The sequence below is a fragment of the Hyla sarda genome, unplaced genomic scaffold (genome assembly GCF_029499605.1).
Source record: "Hyla sarda isolate aHylSar1 unplaced genomic scaffold, aHylSar1.hap1 scaffold_1358, whole genome shotgun sequence".
In the NCBI taxonomy this organism is placed as follows: domain Eukaryota; kingdom Metazoa; phylum Chordata; class Amphibia; order Anura; family Hylidae; genus Hyla; species Hyla sarda.
In genome coordinates, this window is record NW_026607985.1 from 1 (window position 1) to 15,132 (window position 15,132).

The 15,132-nt window shown below is 46.4% G+C and overlaps 7 non-coding genes across 7 annotated transcripts; all 7 read left to right on the forward strand.

The window, feature by feature from the left end:
* The first annotated feature begins 499 nt into the window (after positions 1 to 499).
* Positions 500 to 690, forward strand: LOC130306153 (U2 spliceosomal RNA). The gene has a single exon (XR_008855543.1). It is a non-coding gene; the product is annotated as a U2 spliceosomal RNA (small nuclear RNA).
* A 2,085-nt stretch (positions 691 to 2,775) lies between these two features.
* Positions 2,776 to 2,966, forward strand: LOC130306164 (U2 spliceosomal RNA). Its single transcript, XR_008855554.1, has one exon. It is a non-coding gene; the product is annotated as a U2 spliceosomal RNA (small nuclear RNA).
* Positions 2,967 to 5,053: 2,087 nt separating this feature from the next.
* LOC130306175 (U2 spliceosomal RNA) lies at positions 5,054 to 5,244 on the forward strand. Its single transcript, XR_008855565.1, has one exon. It is a non-coding gene; the product is annotated as a U2 spliceosomal RNA (small nuclear RNA).
* A 2,096-nt stretch (positions 5,245 to 7,340) lies between these two features.
* On the forward strand, positions 7,341 to 7,531 carry LOC130306187 (U2 spliceosomal RNA). Its single transcript, XR_008855576.1, has one exon. It is a non-coding gene; the product is annotated as a U2 spliceosomal RNA (small nuclear RNA).
* A 2,097-nt stretch (positions 7,532 to 9,628) lies between these two features.
* Positions 9,629 to 9,819, forward strand: LOC130306195 (U2 spliceosomal RNA). Its single transcript, XR_008855581.1, has one exon. It is a non-coding gene; the product is annotated as a U2 spliceosomal RNA (small nuclear RNA).
* A 2,087-nt stretch (positions 9,820 to 11,906) lies between these two features.
* LOC130306154 (U2 spliceosomal RNA) lies at positions 11,907 to 12,097 on the forward strand. Its single transcript, XR_008855544.1, has one exon. It is a non-coding gene; the product is annotated as a U2 spliceosomal RNA (small nuclear RNA).
* A 2,093-nt stretch (positions 12,098 to 14,190) lies between these two features.
* On the forward strand, positions 14,191 to 14,381 carry LOC130306155 (U2 spliceosomal RNA). Its single transcript, XR_008855545.1, has one exon. It is a non-coding gene; the product is annotated as a U2 spliceosomal RNA (small nuclear RNA).
* Positions 14,382 to 15,132: the final 751 nt, after the last annotated feature.

Sequence of the window (15,132 nt, forward strand, 5' to 3'; positions counted from 1 at the left end):
GAGGAGCATCAGCACTGCTCTGCCTGAGCAGAACCATCACCGCCATAGGTTGTCAAATAACCCGGATTTAACCCACACAGGTAAGTCCAATGGGGTGCAGGCATGTCCTCTATGCTTACAGCTTCCCGTGGGTGTTGGTTTGATACCGTTTGGGGACAGCCAAGGAGGCATCTGCAGGCAACAAAGGTAGGTGTGTGCTTGTGTGTGTGTTTCCTATGCAGATCCTAAGCCCAGTGTCACATGCAAGTAGGAGGAGTAAGAAGGGTTCCTGGCAAATCCGGGTTATGGATTGCATTTAAAAAGGCCCCGTGGGAGTGCAATGGGCCCCTGTCTTGCTGCTTAGCAATAATGGTATGGGTTTAGGTTCTGCTGTGTGTACTGGTGGTTGACTGCCCCCCAGCCCAGAGTGTGCATGGAAAATTGTCTGGCAGCCTCCCTGACAGCAAGCAGTGATAGTGCCCATGAAGGGGACCTTGTTGGGCCCGCCCCTTTCACGGTTATCGCTTCTCGGCCTTTTGGCTAAGATCAAGTGTAGTATCTGTTCTTATCAGTTTAATATCTGATACGTCCCCTATCTGGGGACCATATATTAAATGGATTTTTGAGAACGGGGGCCGATTTCGAAGCTTGCTTCCGTCGCCCTATGCATTGACCCGATATGGCAGTATCTTCGGGTACAGTGCACCACCCCCTTACAGGGTTAAAAAGAAAGATTCCTACTTTCATTGCTACCTGCTTGCTGGCTAGCCAGCTAGCCAGCCCTGTGGGCCTTGCTGCTGCTGCAGCCAAAAAACAAAAGGTGGTGCTGCTGCTGCTTCTGCTGCTTCTGCTTCTGCTTGTGTCTGGCCCCTGTTGGAGCGTCCAGGCACAGGACTTCTGCTGCTGCTGACTAAATGGCCTCCTTAATTGGATCATTTGAGTAGCCAGCACACCTGTGCAGGTAGGGCATGACATGATAGGCAGCTGCCTTGATAGCGGGTGGGTGCTGAATGTTCCTAATTGACAAAATAAGATTAATGCTTATGAAGAAATATAAAATCTCATCCCTTCCCCAATATCGCGCCACACCCCTACCCCTTAATTCCCTGGTTGAACGTGATGGACATATGTCTTTTTTCGACCGTACTAACTATGTAACTATGTAACATAACATGGGGGGGGGGGGTCTCCTGGCTGTTCACACAGGTGTGTCATTGCTGTACATTGACCATGCATTGCTTCTGTGGTATTGCAAAGGCAAAGACAAATGCTTCCAGCCATCCATTGCACTAATGGATTGGTCATCAGCTGGCTGTCTATGTCCCGCATCAATATAGACCAAAGTACAGAGGGTTAGGCTATGCTATTGTGCACCTACCTGATGCATCAGAAGGTGCGAGGCCCTTGCTAAATTCTGTGCACAGACTTTGAGATCTATGCTTTAGACTGTATCTAAACCTGCTCCAACATGGACTGACATTCTGGCCTACTTTCAGCCGATGCGACTTGTCTGTCGCTGAACAGTCGCTTTTTATGTATTCAGCACCTATGTATAATGTTGTAAAAATGCTCTAGAAGCTAAAGTCGCAGAAATGTCACACATATTTGGCCTGCAACTTTCTGTGCGACAAATTCAGACAGGAAAAATCAGTATAAATCCTTAGAAAATTATCCCCCAGTGTCTCCATCTGCTGGCGGTATTGAATAAGCATTGCTGCACTGATGGGGTATGCATTAGACGAAAAAAAAGAAGAAAAAGAAGAATAATACGCCCAGAAAAGAGGCGAAAAGGAGAAAAACGTAAAAAAACGTGAAAAAAAAGTAAGAGGAAGAGAAGGGAAAAAAAGGTGGAAATGGGTTTAAAAGTGATTTCGGCGGAGAAATATATATATATATATATATATATATATATATATATATATATGCGCACACACACACATAGATATAAACGTATTCTCCGTTGAGATATTGCAGCCGCTGCTGTGTCCAGGCCCAGGAGCCTTAGCACTGTGCTGTGATGTCACTCAATACCACTGACATCACTAGGTGTAAACAACATCTCTCCTTTGCTGTGTATGTGACTATGGAGCTGTTTGGTGATGTCGTCTATTACGGCCTTCATAGAAGCAACAGGAGATTGTTGCATCCATCTTGAACCCTCAGAACTACAGTGCTATGATGTCACTCACTTCCACAGGCCTTGCAGAGTGTAAACAACAACAACCCAGCTTTGTTGTGTATGTAACCAAAGGGATTTGTGATGTCACCTAGAACCTTCACAGCAGCGACAGCTTTATGAGGAGCATCAGCACTGCTCTGCCTGAGCAGAACCATCACCGCCATAGGTTGTCAAATAACCCGGATTTAACCCACACAGGTAAGTCCAATGGGGTGCAGGCATGTCCTCTATGCTTACAGCTTCCCGTGGGTGTTGGTTTGATACCGTTTGGGGACAGCCAAGGAGGCATCTGCAGGCAACAAAGGTAGGTGTGTGCTTGTGAGTGTGTTTCCTATGCAGATCCTAAGCCCAGTGTCACATGCAAGTAGGAGGAGTAAGAAGGGTTCCTGGCAAATCCGGGTTATGGATTGCATTTAAAAAGGCCCCGTGGGAGTGCAATGGGCCCCTGTCTTGCTGCTTAGCAATAATGGTATGGGTTTAGGTTCTGCTGTGTGTACTGGTGGTTGACTGCCCCCCAGCCCAGAGTGTGCATGGAAAATTGTCTGGCAGCCTCCCTGACAGCAAGCAGTGATAGTGCCCATGAAGGGGACCTTGTTGGGCCCGCCCCTTTCACGGTTATCGCTTCTCGGCCTTTTGGCTAAGATCAAGTGTAGTATCTGTTCTTATCAGTTTAATATCTGATACGTCCCCTATCTGGGGACCATATATTAAATGGATTTTTGAGAACGGGGGCCGATTTCGAAGCTTGCTTCCGTCGCCCTATGCATTGACCCGATATGGCAGTATCTTCGGGTACAGTGCACCACCCCCTTACAGGGTTAAAAAGAAAGATTCCTACTTTCATTGCTACCTGCTTGCTGGCTAGCCAGCTAGCCAGCCCTGTGGGCCTTGCTGCTGCTGCAGCCAAAAAACAAAAGGTGGTGCTGCTGCTGCTTCTTCTGCTGCTTCTGCTTCTGCTTGTGTCTGGCCCCTGTTGGAGCGTCCAGGCACAGGACTTCTGCTGCTGCTGACTAAATGGCCTCCTTAATTGGATCATTTGAGTAGCCAGCACACCTGTGCAGGTAGGGCATGACATGATAGGCAGCTGCCTTGATAGCGGGTGGGTGCTGAATGTTCCTAATTGACAAAATAAGATTAATGCTTATGAAGAAATATAAAATCTCATCCCTTCCCCAATATCGCGCCACACCCCTACCCCTTAATTCCCTGGTTGAACGTGATGGACATATGTCTTTTTTCGACCGTACTAACTATGTAACTATGTAACATAACATGGGGGGGGGGGTCTCCTGGCTGTTCACACAGGTGTGTCATTGCTGTACATTGACCATGCATTGCTTCTGTGGTATTGCAAAGGCAAAGACAAATGCTTCCAGCCATCCATTGCACTAATGGATTGGTCATCAGCTGGCTGTCTATGTCCCGCATCAATATAGACCAAAGTACAGAGGGTTAGGCTATGCTATTGTGCACCTACCTGATGCATCAGAAGGTGCGAGGCCCTTGCTAAATTCTGTGCACAGACTTTGAGATCTATGCTTTAGACTGTATCTAAACCTGCTCCAACATGGACTGACATTCTGGCCTACTTTCAGCCGATGCGACTTGTCTGTCGCTGAACAGTCGCTTTTTATGTATTCAGCACCTATGTATAATGTTGTAAAAATGCTCTAGAAGCTAAAGTCGCAGAAATGTCACACATATTTGGCCTGCAACTTTCTGTGCGACAAATTCAGACAGGAAAAATCAGTATAAATCCTTAGAAAATTATCCCCCAGTGTCTCCATCTGCTGGCGGTATTGAATAAGCATTGCTGCACTGATGGGGTATGCATTAGACGAAAAAAAAGAAGAAAAAGAAGAATAATACGCCCAGAAAAGAGGCGAAAAGGAGAAAAACGTAAAAAAACGTGAAAAAAAAGTAAGAGGAAGAGAAGGGAAAAAAAGGTGGAAATGGGTTTAAAAGTGATTTCGGCGGAGAAATATATATATATATATATATATATATATATATATATATATATGCGCACACACACACATAGATATAAACGTATTCTCCGTTGAGATATTGCAGCCGCTGCTGTGTCCAGGCCCAGGAGCCTTAGCACTGTGCTGTGATGTCACTCAATACCACTGACATCACTAGGTGTAAACAACATCTCTCCTTTGCTGTGTATGTGACTATGGAGCTGTTTGGTGATGTCGTCTATTACGGCCTTCATAGAAGCAACAGGAGATTGTTGCATCCATCTTGAACCCTCAGAACTACAGTGCTATGATGTCACTCACTTCCACAGGCCTTGCAGAGTGTAAACAACAACAACCCAGCTTTGTTGTGTATGTAACCAAAGGGATTTGTGATGTCACCTAGAACCTTCACAGCAGCGACAGCTTTATGAGGAGCATCAGCACTGCTCTGCCTGAGCAGAACCATCACCGCCATAGGTTGTCAAATAACCCGGATTTAACCCACACAGGTAAGTCCAATGGGGTGCAGGCATGTCCTCTATGCTTACAGCTTCCCGTGGGTGTTGGTTTGATACCGTTTGGGGACAGCCAAGGAGGCATCTGCAGGCAACAAAGGTAGGTGTGTGCTTGTGTGTGTGTTTCCTATGCAGATCCTAAGCCCAGTGTCACATGCAAGTAGGAGGAGTAAGAAGGGTTCCTGGCAAATCCGGGTTATGGATTGCATTTAAAAAGGCCCCGTGGGAGTGCAATGGGCCCCTGTCTTGCTGCTTAGCAATAATGGTATGGGTTTAGGTTCTGCTGTGTGTACTGGTGGTTGACTGCCCCCCAGCCCAGAGTGTGCATGGAAAATTGTCTGGCAGCCTCCCTGACAGCAAGCAGTGATAGTGCCCATGAAGGGGACCTTGTTGGGCCCGCCCCTTTCACGGTTATCGCTTCTCGGCCTTTTGGCTAAGATCAAGTGTAGTATCTGTTCTTATCAGTTTAATATCTGATACGTCCCCTATCTGGGGACCATATATTAAATGGATTTTTGAGAACGGGGGCCGATTTCGAAGCTTGCTTCCGTCGCCCTATGCATTGACCCGATATGGCAGTATCTTCGGGTACAGTGCACCACCCCCTTACAGGGTTAAAAAGAAAGATTCCTACTTTCATTGCTACCTGCTTGCTGGCTAGCCAGCTAGCCAGCTAGCCAGCCCTGTGGGCCTTGCTGCTGCTGCAGCCAAAAAACAAAAGGTGGTGCTGCTGCTGCTTCTGCTGCTTCTGCTTCTGCTTGTGTCTGGCCCCTGTTGGAGCGTCCAGGCACAGGACTTCTGCTGCTGCTGACTAAATGGCCTCCTTAATTGGATCATTTGAGTAGCCAGCACACCTGTGCAGGTAGGGCATGACATGATAGGCAGCTGCCTTGATAGCGGGTGGGTGCTGAATGTTCCTAATTGACAAAATAAGATTAATGCTTATGAAGAAATATAAAATCTCATCCCTTCCCCAATATCGCGCCACACCCCTACCCCTTAATTCCCTGGTTGAACGTGATGGACATATGTCTTTTTTCGACCGTACTAACTATGTAACTATGTAACATAACATGGGGGGGGGGGTCTCCTGGCTGTTCACACAGGTGTGTCATTGCTGTACATTGACCATGCATTGCTTCTGTGGTATTGCAAAGGCAAAGACAAATGCTTCCAGCCATCCATTGCACTAATGGATTGGTCATCAGCTGGCTGTCTATGTCCCGCATCAATATAGACCAAAGTACAGAGGGTTAGGCTATGCTATTGTGCACCTACCTGATGCATCAGAAGGTGCGAGGCCCTTGCTAAATTCTGTGCACAGACTTTGAGATCTATGCTTTAGACTGTATCTAAACCTGCTCCAACATGGACTGACATTCTGGCCTACTTTCAGCCGATGCGACTTGTCTGTCGCTGAACAGTCGCTTTTTATGTATTCAGCACCTATGTATAATGTTGTAAAAATGCTCTAGAAGCTAAAGTCGCAGAAATGTCACACATATTTGGCCTGCAACTTTCTGTGCGACAAATTCAGACAGGAAAAATCAGTATAAATCCTTAGAAAATTATCCCCCAGTGTCTCCATCTGCTGGCGGTATTGAATAAGCATTGCTGCACTGATGGGGTATGCATTAGACGAAAAAAAAGAAGAAAAAGAAGAATAATACGCCCAGAAAAGAGGCGAAAAGGAGAAAAACGTAAAAAAACGTGAAAAAAAAGTAAGAGGAAGAGAAGGGAAAAAAAGGTGGAAATGGGTTTAAAAGTGATTTCGGCGGAGAAATATATATATATATATATATATATATATATATATATATATATATATGCGCACACACACACATAGATATAAACGTATTCTCCGTTGAGATATTGCAGCCGCTGCTGTGTCCAGGCCCAGGAGCCTTAGCACTGTGCTGTGATGTCACTCAATACCACTGACATCACTAGGTGTAAACAACATCTCTCCTTTGCTGTGTATGTGACTATGGAGCTGTTTGGTGATGTCGTCTATTACGGCCTTCATAGAAGCAACAGGAGATTGTTGCATCCATCTTGAACCCTCAGAACTACAGTGCTATGATGTCACTCACTTCCACAGGCCTTGCAGAGTGTAAACAACAACAACCCAGCTTTGTTGTGTATGTAACCAAAGGGATTTGTGATGTCACCTAGAACCTTCACAGCAGCGACAGCTTTATGAGGAGCATCAGCACTGCTCTGCCTGAGCAGAACCATCACCGCCATAGGTTGTCAAATAACCCGGATTTAACCCACACAGGTAAGTCCAATGGGGTGCAGGCATGTCCTCTATGCTTACAGCTTCCCGTGGGTGTTGGTTTGATACCGTTTGGGGACAGCCAAGGAGGCATCTGCAGGCAACAAAGGTAGGTGTGTGCTTGTGTGTGTGTTTCCTATGCAGATCCTAAGCCCAGTGTCACATGCAAGTAGGAGGAGTAAGAAGGGTTCCTGGCAAATCCGGGTTATGGATTGCATTTAAAAAGGCCCCGTGGGAGTGCAATGGGCCCCTGTCTTGCTGCTTAGCAATAATGGTATGGGTTTAGGTTCTGCTGTGTGTACTGGTGGTTGACTGCCCCCCAGCCCAGAGTGTGCATGGAAAATTGTCTGGCAGCCTCCCTGACAGCAAGCAGTGATAGTGCCCATGAAGGGGACCTTGTTGGGCCCGCCCCTTTCACGGTTATCGCTTCTCGGCCTTTTGGCTAAGATCAAGTGTAGTATCTGTTCTTATCAGTTTAATATCTGATACGTCCCCTATCTGGGGACCATATATTAAATGGATTTTTGAGAACGGGGGCCGATTTCGAAGCTTGCTTCCGTCGCCCTATGCATTGACCCGATATGGCAGTATCTTCGGGTACAGTGCACCACCCCCTTACAGGGTTAAAAAGAAAGATTCCTACTTTCATTGCTACCTGCTTGCTGGCTAGCCAGCTAGCCAGCTAGCCAGCCCTGTGGGCCTTGCTGCTGCTGCAGCCAAAAAACAAAAGGTGGTGCTGCTGCTGCTTCTGCTGCTTCTGCTTCTGCTTGTGTCTGGCCCCTGTTGGAGCGTCCAGGCACAGGACTTCTGCTGCTGCTGACTAAATGGCCTCCTTAATTGGATCATTTGAGTAGCCAGCACACCTGTGCAGGTAGGGCATGACATGATAGGCAGCTGCCTTGATAGCGGGTGGGTGCTGAATGTTCCTAATTGACAAAATAAGATTAATGCTTATGAAGAAATATAAAATCTCATCCCTTCCCCAATATCGCGCCACACCCCTACCCCTTAATTCCCTGGTTGAACGTGATGGACATATGTCTTTTTTCGACCGTACTAACTATGTAACTATGTAACATAACATGGGGGGGGGGGTCTCCTGGCTGTTCACACAGGTGTGTCATTGCTGTACATTGACCATGCATTGCTTCTGTGGTATTGCAAAGGCAAAGACAAATGCTTCCAGCCATCCATTGCACTAATGGATTGGTCATCAGCTGGCTGTCTATGTCCCGCATCAATATAGACCAAAGTACAGAGGGTTAGGCTATGCTATTGTGCACCTACCTGATGCATCAGAAGGTGCGAGGCCCTTGCTAAATTCTGTGCACAGACTTTGAGATCTATGCTTTAGACTGTATCTAAACCTGCTCCAACATGGACTGACATTCTGGCCTACTTTCAGCCGATGCGACTTGTCTGTCGCTGAACAGTCGCTTTTTATGTATTCAGCACCTATGTATAATGTTGTAAAAATGCTCTAGAAGCTAAAGTCGCAGAAATGTCACACATATTTGGCCTGCAACTTTCTGTGCGACAAATTCAGACAGGAAAAATCAGTATAAATCCTTAGAAAATTATCCCCCAGTGTCTCCATCTGCTGGCGGTATTGAATAAGCATTGCTGCACTGATGGGGTATGCATTAGACGAAAAAAAAGAAGAAAAAGAAGAATAATACGCCCAGAAAAGAGGCGAAAAGGAGAAAAACGTAAAAAAACGTGAAAAAAAAGTAAGAGGAAGAGAAGGGAAAAAAAGGTGGAAATGGGTTTAAAAGTGATTTCGGCGGAGAATATATATATATATATATATATATATATATATATATATATATATATATGCGCACACACACACATAGATATAAACGTATTCTCCGTTGAGATATTGCAGCCGCTGCTGTGTCCAGGCCCAGGAGCCTTAGCACTGTGCTGTGATGTCACTCAATACCACTGACATCACTAGGTGTAAACAACATCTCTCCTTTGCTGTGTATGTGACTATGGAGCTGTTTGGTGATGTCGTCTATTACGGCCTTCATAGAAGCAACAGGAGATTGTTGCATCCATCTTGAACCCTCAGAACTACAGTGCTATGATGTCACTCACTTCCACAGGCCTTGCAGAGTGTAAACAACAACAACCCAGCTTTGTTGTGTATGTAACCAAAGGGATTTGTGATGTCACCTAGAACCTTCACAGCAGCGACAGCTTTATGAGGAGCATCAGCACTGCTCTGCCTGAGCAGAACCATCACCGCCATAGGTTGTCAAATAACCCGGATTTAACCCACACAGGTAAGTCCAATGGGGTGCAGGCATGTCCTCTATGCTTACAGCTTCCCGTGGGTGTTGGTTTGATACCGTTTGGGGACAGCCAAGGAGGCATCTGCAGGCAACAAAGGTAGGTGTGTGCTTGTGTGTGTGTTTCCTATGCAGATCCTAAGCCCAGTGTCACATGCAAGTAGGAGGAGTAAGAAGGGTTCCTGGCAAATCCGGGTTATGGATTGCATTTAAAAAGGCCCCGTGGGAGTGCAATGGGCCCCTGTCTTGCTGCTTAGCAATAATGGTATGGGTTTAGGTTCTGCTGTGTGTACTGGTGGTTGACTGCCCCCCAGCCCAGAGTGTGCATGGAAAATTGTCTGGCAGCCTCCCTGACAGCAAGCAGTGATAGTGCCCATGAAGGGGACCTTGTTGGGCCCGCCCCTTTCACGGTTATCGCTTCTCGGCCTTTTGGCTAAGATCAAGTGTAGTATCTGTTCTTATCAGTTTAATATCTGATACGTCCCCTATCTGGGGACCATATATTAAATGGATTTTTGAGAACGGGGGCCGATTTCGAAGCTTGCTTCCGTCGCCCTATGCATTGACCCGATATGGCAGTATCTTCGGGTACAGTGCACCACCCCCTTACAGGGTTAAAAAGAAAGATTCCTACTTTCATTGCTACCTGCTTGCTGGCTAGCCAGCTAGCCAGCCCTGTGGGCCTTGCTGCTGCTGCAGCCAAAAAACAAAAGGTGGTGCTGCTGCTGCTTCTGCTGCTTCTGCTTCTGCTTGTGTCTGGCCCCTGTTGGAGCGTCCAGGCACAGGACTTCTGCTGCTGCTGACTAAATGGCCTCCTTAATTGGATCATTTGAGTAGCCAGCACACCTGTGCAGGTAGGGCATGACATGATAGGCAGCTGCCTTGATAGCGGGTGGGTGCTGAATGTTCCTAATTGACAAAATAAGATTAATGCTTATGAAGAAATATAAAATCTCATCCCTTCCCCAATATCGCGCCACACCCCTACCCCTTAATTCCCTGGTTGAACGTGATGGACATATGTCTTTTTTCGACCGTACTAACTATGTAACTATGTAACATAACATGGGGGGGGGGGTCTCCTGGCTGTTCACACAGGTGTGTCATTGCTGTACATTGACCATGCATTGCTTCTGTGGTATTGCAAAGGCAAAGACAAATGCTTCCAGCCATCCATTGCACTAATGGATTGGTCATCAGCTGGCTGTCTATGTCCCGCATCAATATAGACCAAAGTACAGAGGGTTAGGCTATGCTATTGTGCACCTACCTGATGCATCAGAAGGTGCGAGGCCCTTGCTAAATTCTGTGCACAGACTTTGAGATCTATGCTTTAGACTGTATCTAAACCTGCTCCAACATGGACTGACATTCTGGCCTACTTTCAGCCGATGCGACTTGTCTGTCGCTGAACAGTCGCTTTTTATGTATTCAGCACCTATGTATAATGTTGTAAAAATGCTCTAGAAGCTAAAGTCGCAGAAATGTCACACATATTTGGCCTGCAACTTTCTGTGCGACAAATTCAGACAGGAAAAATCAGTATAAATCCTTAGAAAATTATCCCCCAGTGTCTCCATCTGCTGGCGGTATTGAATAAGCATTGCTGCACTGATGGGGTATGCATTAGACGAAAAAAAAGAAGAAAAAGAAGAATAATACGCCCAGAAAAGAGGCGAAAAGGAGAAAAACGTAAAAAAACGTGAAAAAAAAGTAAGAGGAAGAGAAGGGAAAAAAAGGTGGAAATGGGTTTAAAAGTGATTTCGGCGGAGAATATATATATATATATATATATATATATATATATATATATATATATGCGCACACACACACATAGATATAAACGTATTCTCCGTTGAGATATTGCAGCCGCTGCTGTGTCCAGGCCCAGGAGCCTTAGCACTGTGCTGTGATGTCACTCAATACCACTGACATCACTAGGTGTAAACAACATCTCTCCTTTGCTGTGTATGTGACTATGGAGCTGTTTGGTGATGTCGTCTATTACGGCCTTCATAGAAGCAACAGGAGATTGTTGCATCCATCTTGAACCCTCAGAACTACAGTGCTATGATGTCACTCACTTCCACAGGCCTTGCAGAGTGTAAACAACAACAACCCAGCTTTGTTGTGTATGTAACCAAAGGGATTTGTGATGTCACCTAGAACCTTCACAGCAGCGACAGCTTTATGAGGAGCATCAGCACTGCTCTGCCTGAGCAGAACCATCACCGCCATAGGTTGTCAAATAACCCGGATTTAACCCACACAGGTAAGTCCAATGGGGTGCAGGCATGTCCTCTATGCTTACAGCTTCCCGTGGGTGTTGGTTTGATACCGTTTGGGGACAGCCAAGGAGGCATCTGCAGGCAACAAAGGTAGGTGTGTGCTTGTGTGTGTGTTTCCTATGCAGATCCTAAGCCCAGTGTCACATGCAAGTAGGAGGAGTAAGAAGGGTTCCTGGCAAATCCGGGTTATGGATTGCATTTAAAAAGGCCCCGTGGGAGTGCAATGGGCCCCTGTCTTGCTGCTTAGCAATAATGGTATGGGTTTAGGTTCTGCTGTGTGTACTGGTGGTTGACTGCCCCCCAGCCCAGAGTGTGCATGGAAAATTGTCTGGCAGCCTCCCTGACAGCAAGCAGTGATAGTGCCCATGAAGGGGACCTTGTTGGGCCCGCCCCTTTCACGGTTATCGCTTCTCGGCCTTTTGGCTAAGATCAAGTGTAGTATCTGTTCTTATCAGTTTAATATCTGATACGTCCCCTATCTGGGGACCATATATTAAATGGATTTTTGAGAACGGGGGCCGATTTCGAAGCTTGCTTCCGTCGCCCTATGCATTGACCCGATATGGCAGTATCTTCGGGTACAGTGCACCACCCCCTTACAGGGTTAAAAAGAAAGATTCCTACTTTCATTGCTACCTGCTTGCTGGCTAGCCAGCTAGCCAGCCCTGTGGGCCTTGCTGCTGCTGCAGCCAAAAAACAAAAGGTGGTGCTGCTGCTGCTTCTGCTGCTTCTGCTTCTGCTTGTGTCTGGCCCCTGTTGGAGCGTCCAGGCACAGGACTTCTGCTGCTGCTGACTAAATGGCCTCCTTAATTGGATCATTTGAGTAGCCAGCACACCTGTGCAGGTAGGGCATGACATGATAGGCAGCTGCCTTGATAGCGGGTGGGTGCTGAATGTTCCTAATTGACAAAATAAGATTAATGCTTATGAAGAAATATAAAATCTCATCCCTTCCCCAATATCGCGCCACACCCCTACCCCTTAATTCCCTGGTTGAACGTGATGGACATATGTCTTTTTTCGACCGTACTAACTATGTAACTATGTAACATAACATGGGGGGGGGGGGTCTCCTGGCTGTTCACACAGGTGTGTCATTGCTGTACATTGACCATGCATTGCTTCTGTGGTATTGCAAAGGCAAAGACAAATGCTTCCAGCCATCCATTGCACTAATGGATTGGTCATCAGCTGGCTGTCTATGTCCCGCATCAATATAGACCAAAGTACAGAGGGTTAGGCTATGCTATTGTGCACCTACCTGATGCATCAGAAGGTGCGAGGCCCTTGCTAAATTCTGTGCACAGACTTTGAGATCTATGCTTTAGACTGTATCTAAACCTGCTCCAACATGGACTGACATTCTGGCCTACTTTCAGCCGATGCGACTTGTCTGTCGCTGAACAGTCGCTTTTTATGTATTCAGCACCTATGTATAATGTTGTAAAAATGCTCTAGAAGCTAAAGTCGCAGAAATGTCACACATATTTGGCCTGCAACTTTCTGTGCGACAAATTCAGACAGGAAAAATCAGTATAAATCCTTAGAAAATTATCCCCCAGTGTCTCCATCTGCTGGCGGTATTGAATAAGCATTGCTGCACTGATGGGGTATGCATTAGACGAAAAAAAAGAAGAAAAAGAAGAATAATACGCCCAGAAAAGAGGCGAAAAGGAGAAAAACGTAAAAAAACGTGAAAAAAAAGTAAGAGGAAGAGAAGGGAAAAAAAGGTGGAAATGGGTTTAAAAGTGATTTCGGCGGAGAAATATATATATATATATATATATATATATATATATATATATATATATATATGCGCACACACACACATAGATATAAACGTATTCTCCGTTGAGATATTGCAGCCGCTGCTGTGTCCAGGCCCAGGAGCCTTAGCACTGTGCTGTGATGTCACTCAATACCACTGACATCACTAGGTGTAAACAACATCTCTCCTTTGCTGTGTATGTGACTATGGAGCTGTTTGGTGATGTCGTCTATTACGGCCTTCATAGAAGCAACAGGAGATTGTTGCATCCATCTTGAACCCTCAGAACTACAGTGCTATGATGTCACTCACTTCCACAGGCCTTGCAGAGTGTAAACAACAACAACCCAGCTTTGTTGTGTATGTAACCAAAGGGATTTGTGATGTCACCTAGAACCTTCACAGCAGCGACAGCTTTATGAGGAGCATCAGCACTGCTCTGCCTGAGCAGAACCATCACCGCCATAGGTTGTCAAATAACCCGGATTTAACCCACACAGGTAAGTCCAATGGGGTGCAGGCATGTCCTCTATGCTTACAGCTTCCCGTGGGTGTTGGTTTGATACCGTTTGGGGACAGCCAAGGAGGCATCTGCAGGCAACAAAGGTAGGTGTGTGCTTGTGTGTGTGTTTCCTATGCAGATCCTAAGCCCAGTGTCACATGCAAGTAGGAGGAGTAAGAAGGGTTCCTGGCAAATCCGGGTTATGGATTGCATTTAAAAAGGCCCCGTGGGAGTGCAATGGGCCCCTGTCTTGCTGCTTAGCAATAATGGTATGGGTTTAGGTTCTGCTGTGTGTACTGGTGGTTGACTGCCCCCCAGCCCAGAGTGTGCATGGAAAATTGTCTGGCAGCCTCCCTGACAGCAAGCAGTGATAGTGCCCATGAAGGGGACCTTGTTGGGCCCGCCCCTTTCACGGTTATCGCTTCTCGGCCTTTTGGCTAAGATCAAGTGTAGTATCTGTTCTTATCAGTTTAATATCTGATACGTCCCCTATCTGGGGACCATATATTAAATGGATTTTTGAGAACGGGGGCCGATTTCGAAGCTTGCTTCCGTCGCCCTATGCATTGACCCGATATGGCAGTATCTTCGGGTACAGTGCACCACCCCCTTACAGGGTTAAAAAGAAAGATTCCTACTTTCATTGCTACCTGCTTGCTGGCTAGCCAGCTAGCCAGCCCTGTGGGCCTTGCTGCTGCTGCAGCCAAAAAACAAAAGGTGGTGCTGCTGCTGCTTCTGCTGCTTCTGCTTCTGCTTGTGTCTGGCCCCTGTTGGAGCGTCCAGGCACAGGACTTCTGCTGCTGCTGACTAAATGGCCTCCTTAATTGGATCATTTGAGTAGCCAGCACACCTGTGCAGGTAGGGCATGACATGATAGGCAGCTGCCTTGATAGCGGGTGGGTGCTGAATGTTCCTAATTGACAAAATAAGATTAATGCTTATGAAGAAATATAAAATCTCATCCCTTCCCCAATATCGCGCCACACCCCTACCCCTTAATTCCCTGGTTGAACGTGATGGACATATGTCTTTTTTCGACCGTACTAACTATGTAACTATGTAACATAACATGGGGGGGGGGGGTCTCCTGGCTGTTCACACAGGTGTGTCATTGCTGTACATTGACCATGCATTGCTTCTGTGGTATTGCAAAGGCAAAGACAAATGCTTCCAGCCATCCATTGCACTAATGGATTGGTCATCAGCTGGCTGTCTATGTCCCGCATCAATATAGACCAAAGTACAGAGGGTTAGGCTATGCTATTGTGCACCTACCTGATGCATCAGAAGGTGCGAGGCCCTTGCTAAATTCTGTGCACAGACTTTGAGATCTATGCTTTAGACTGTATCTAAACCTGC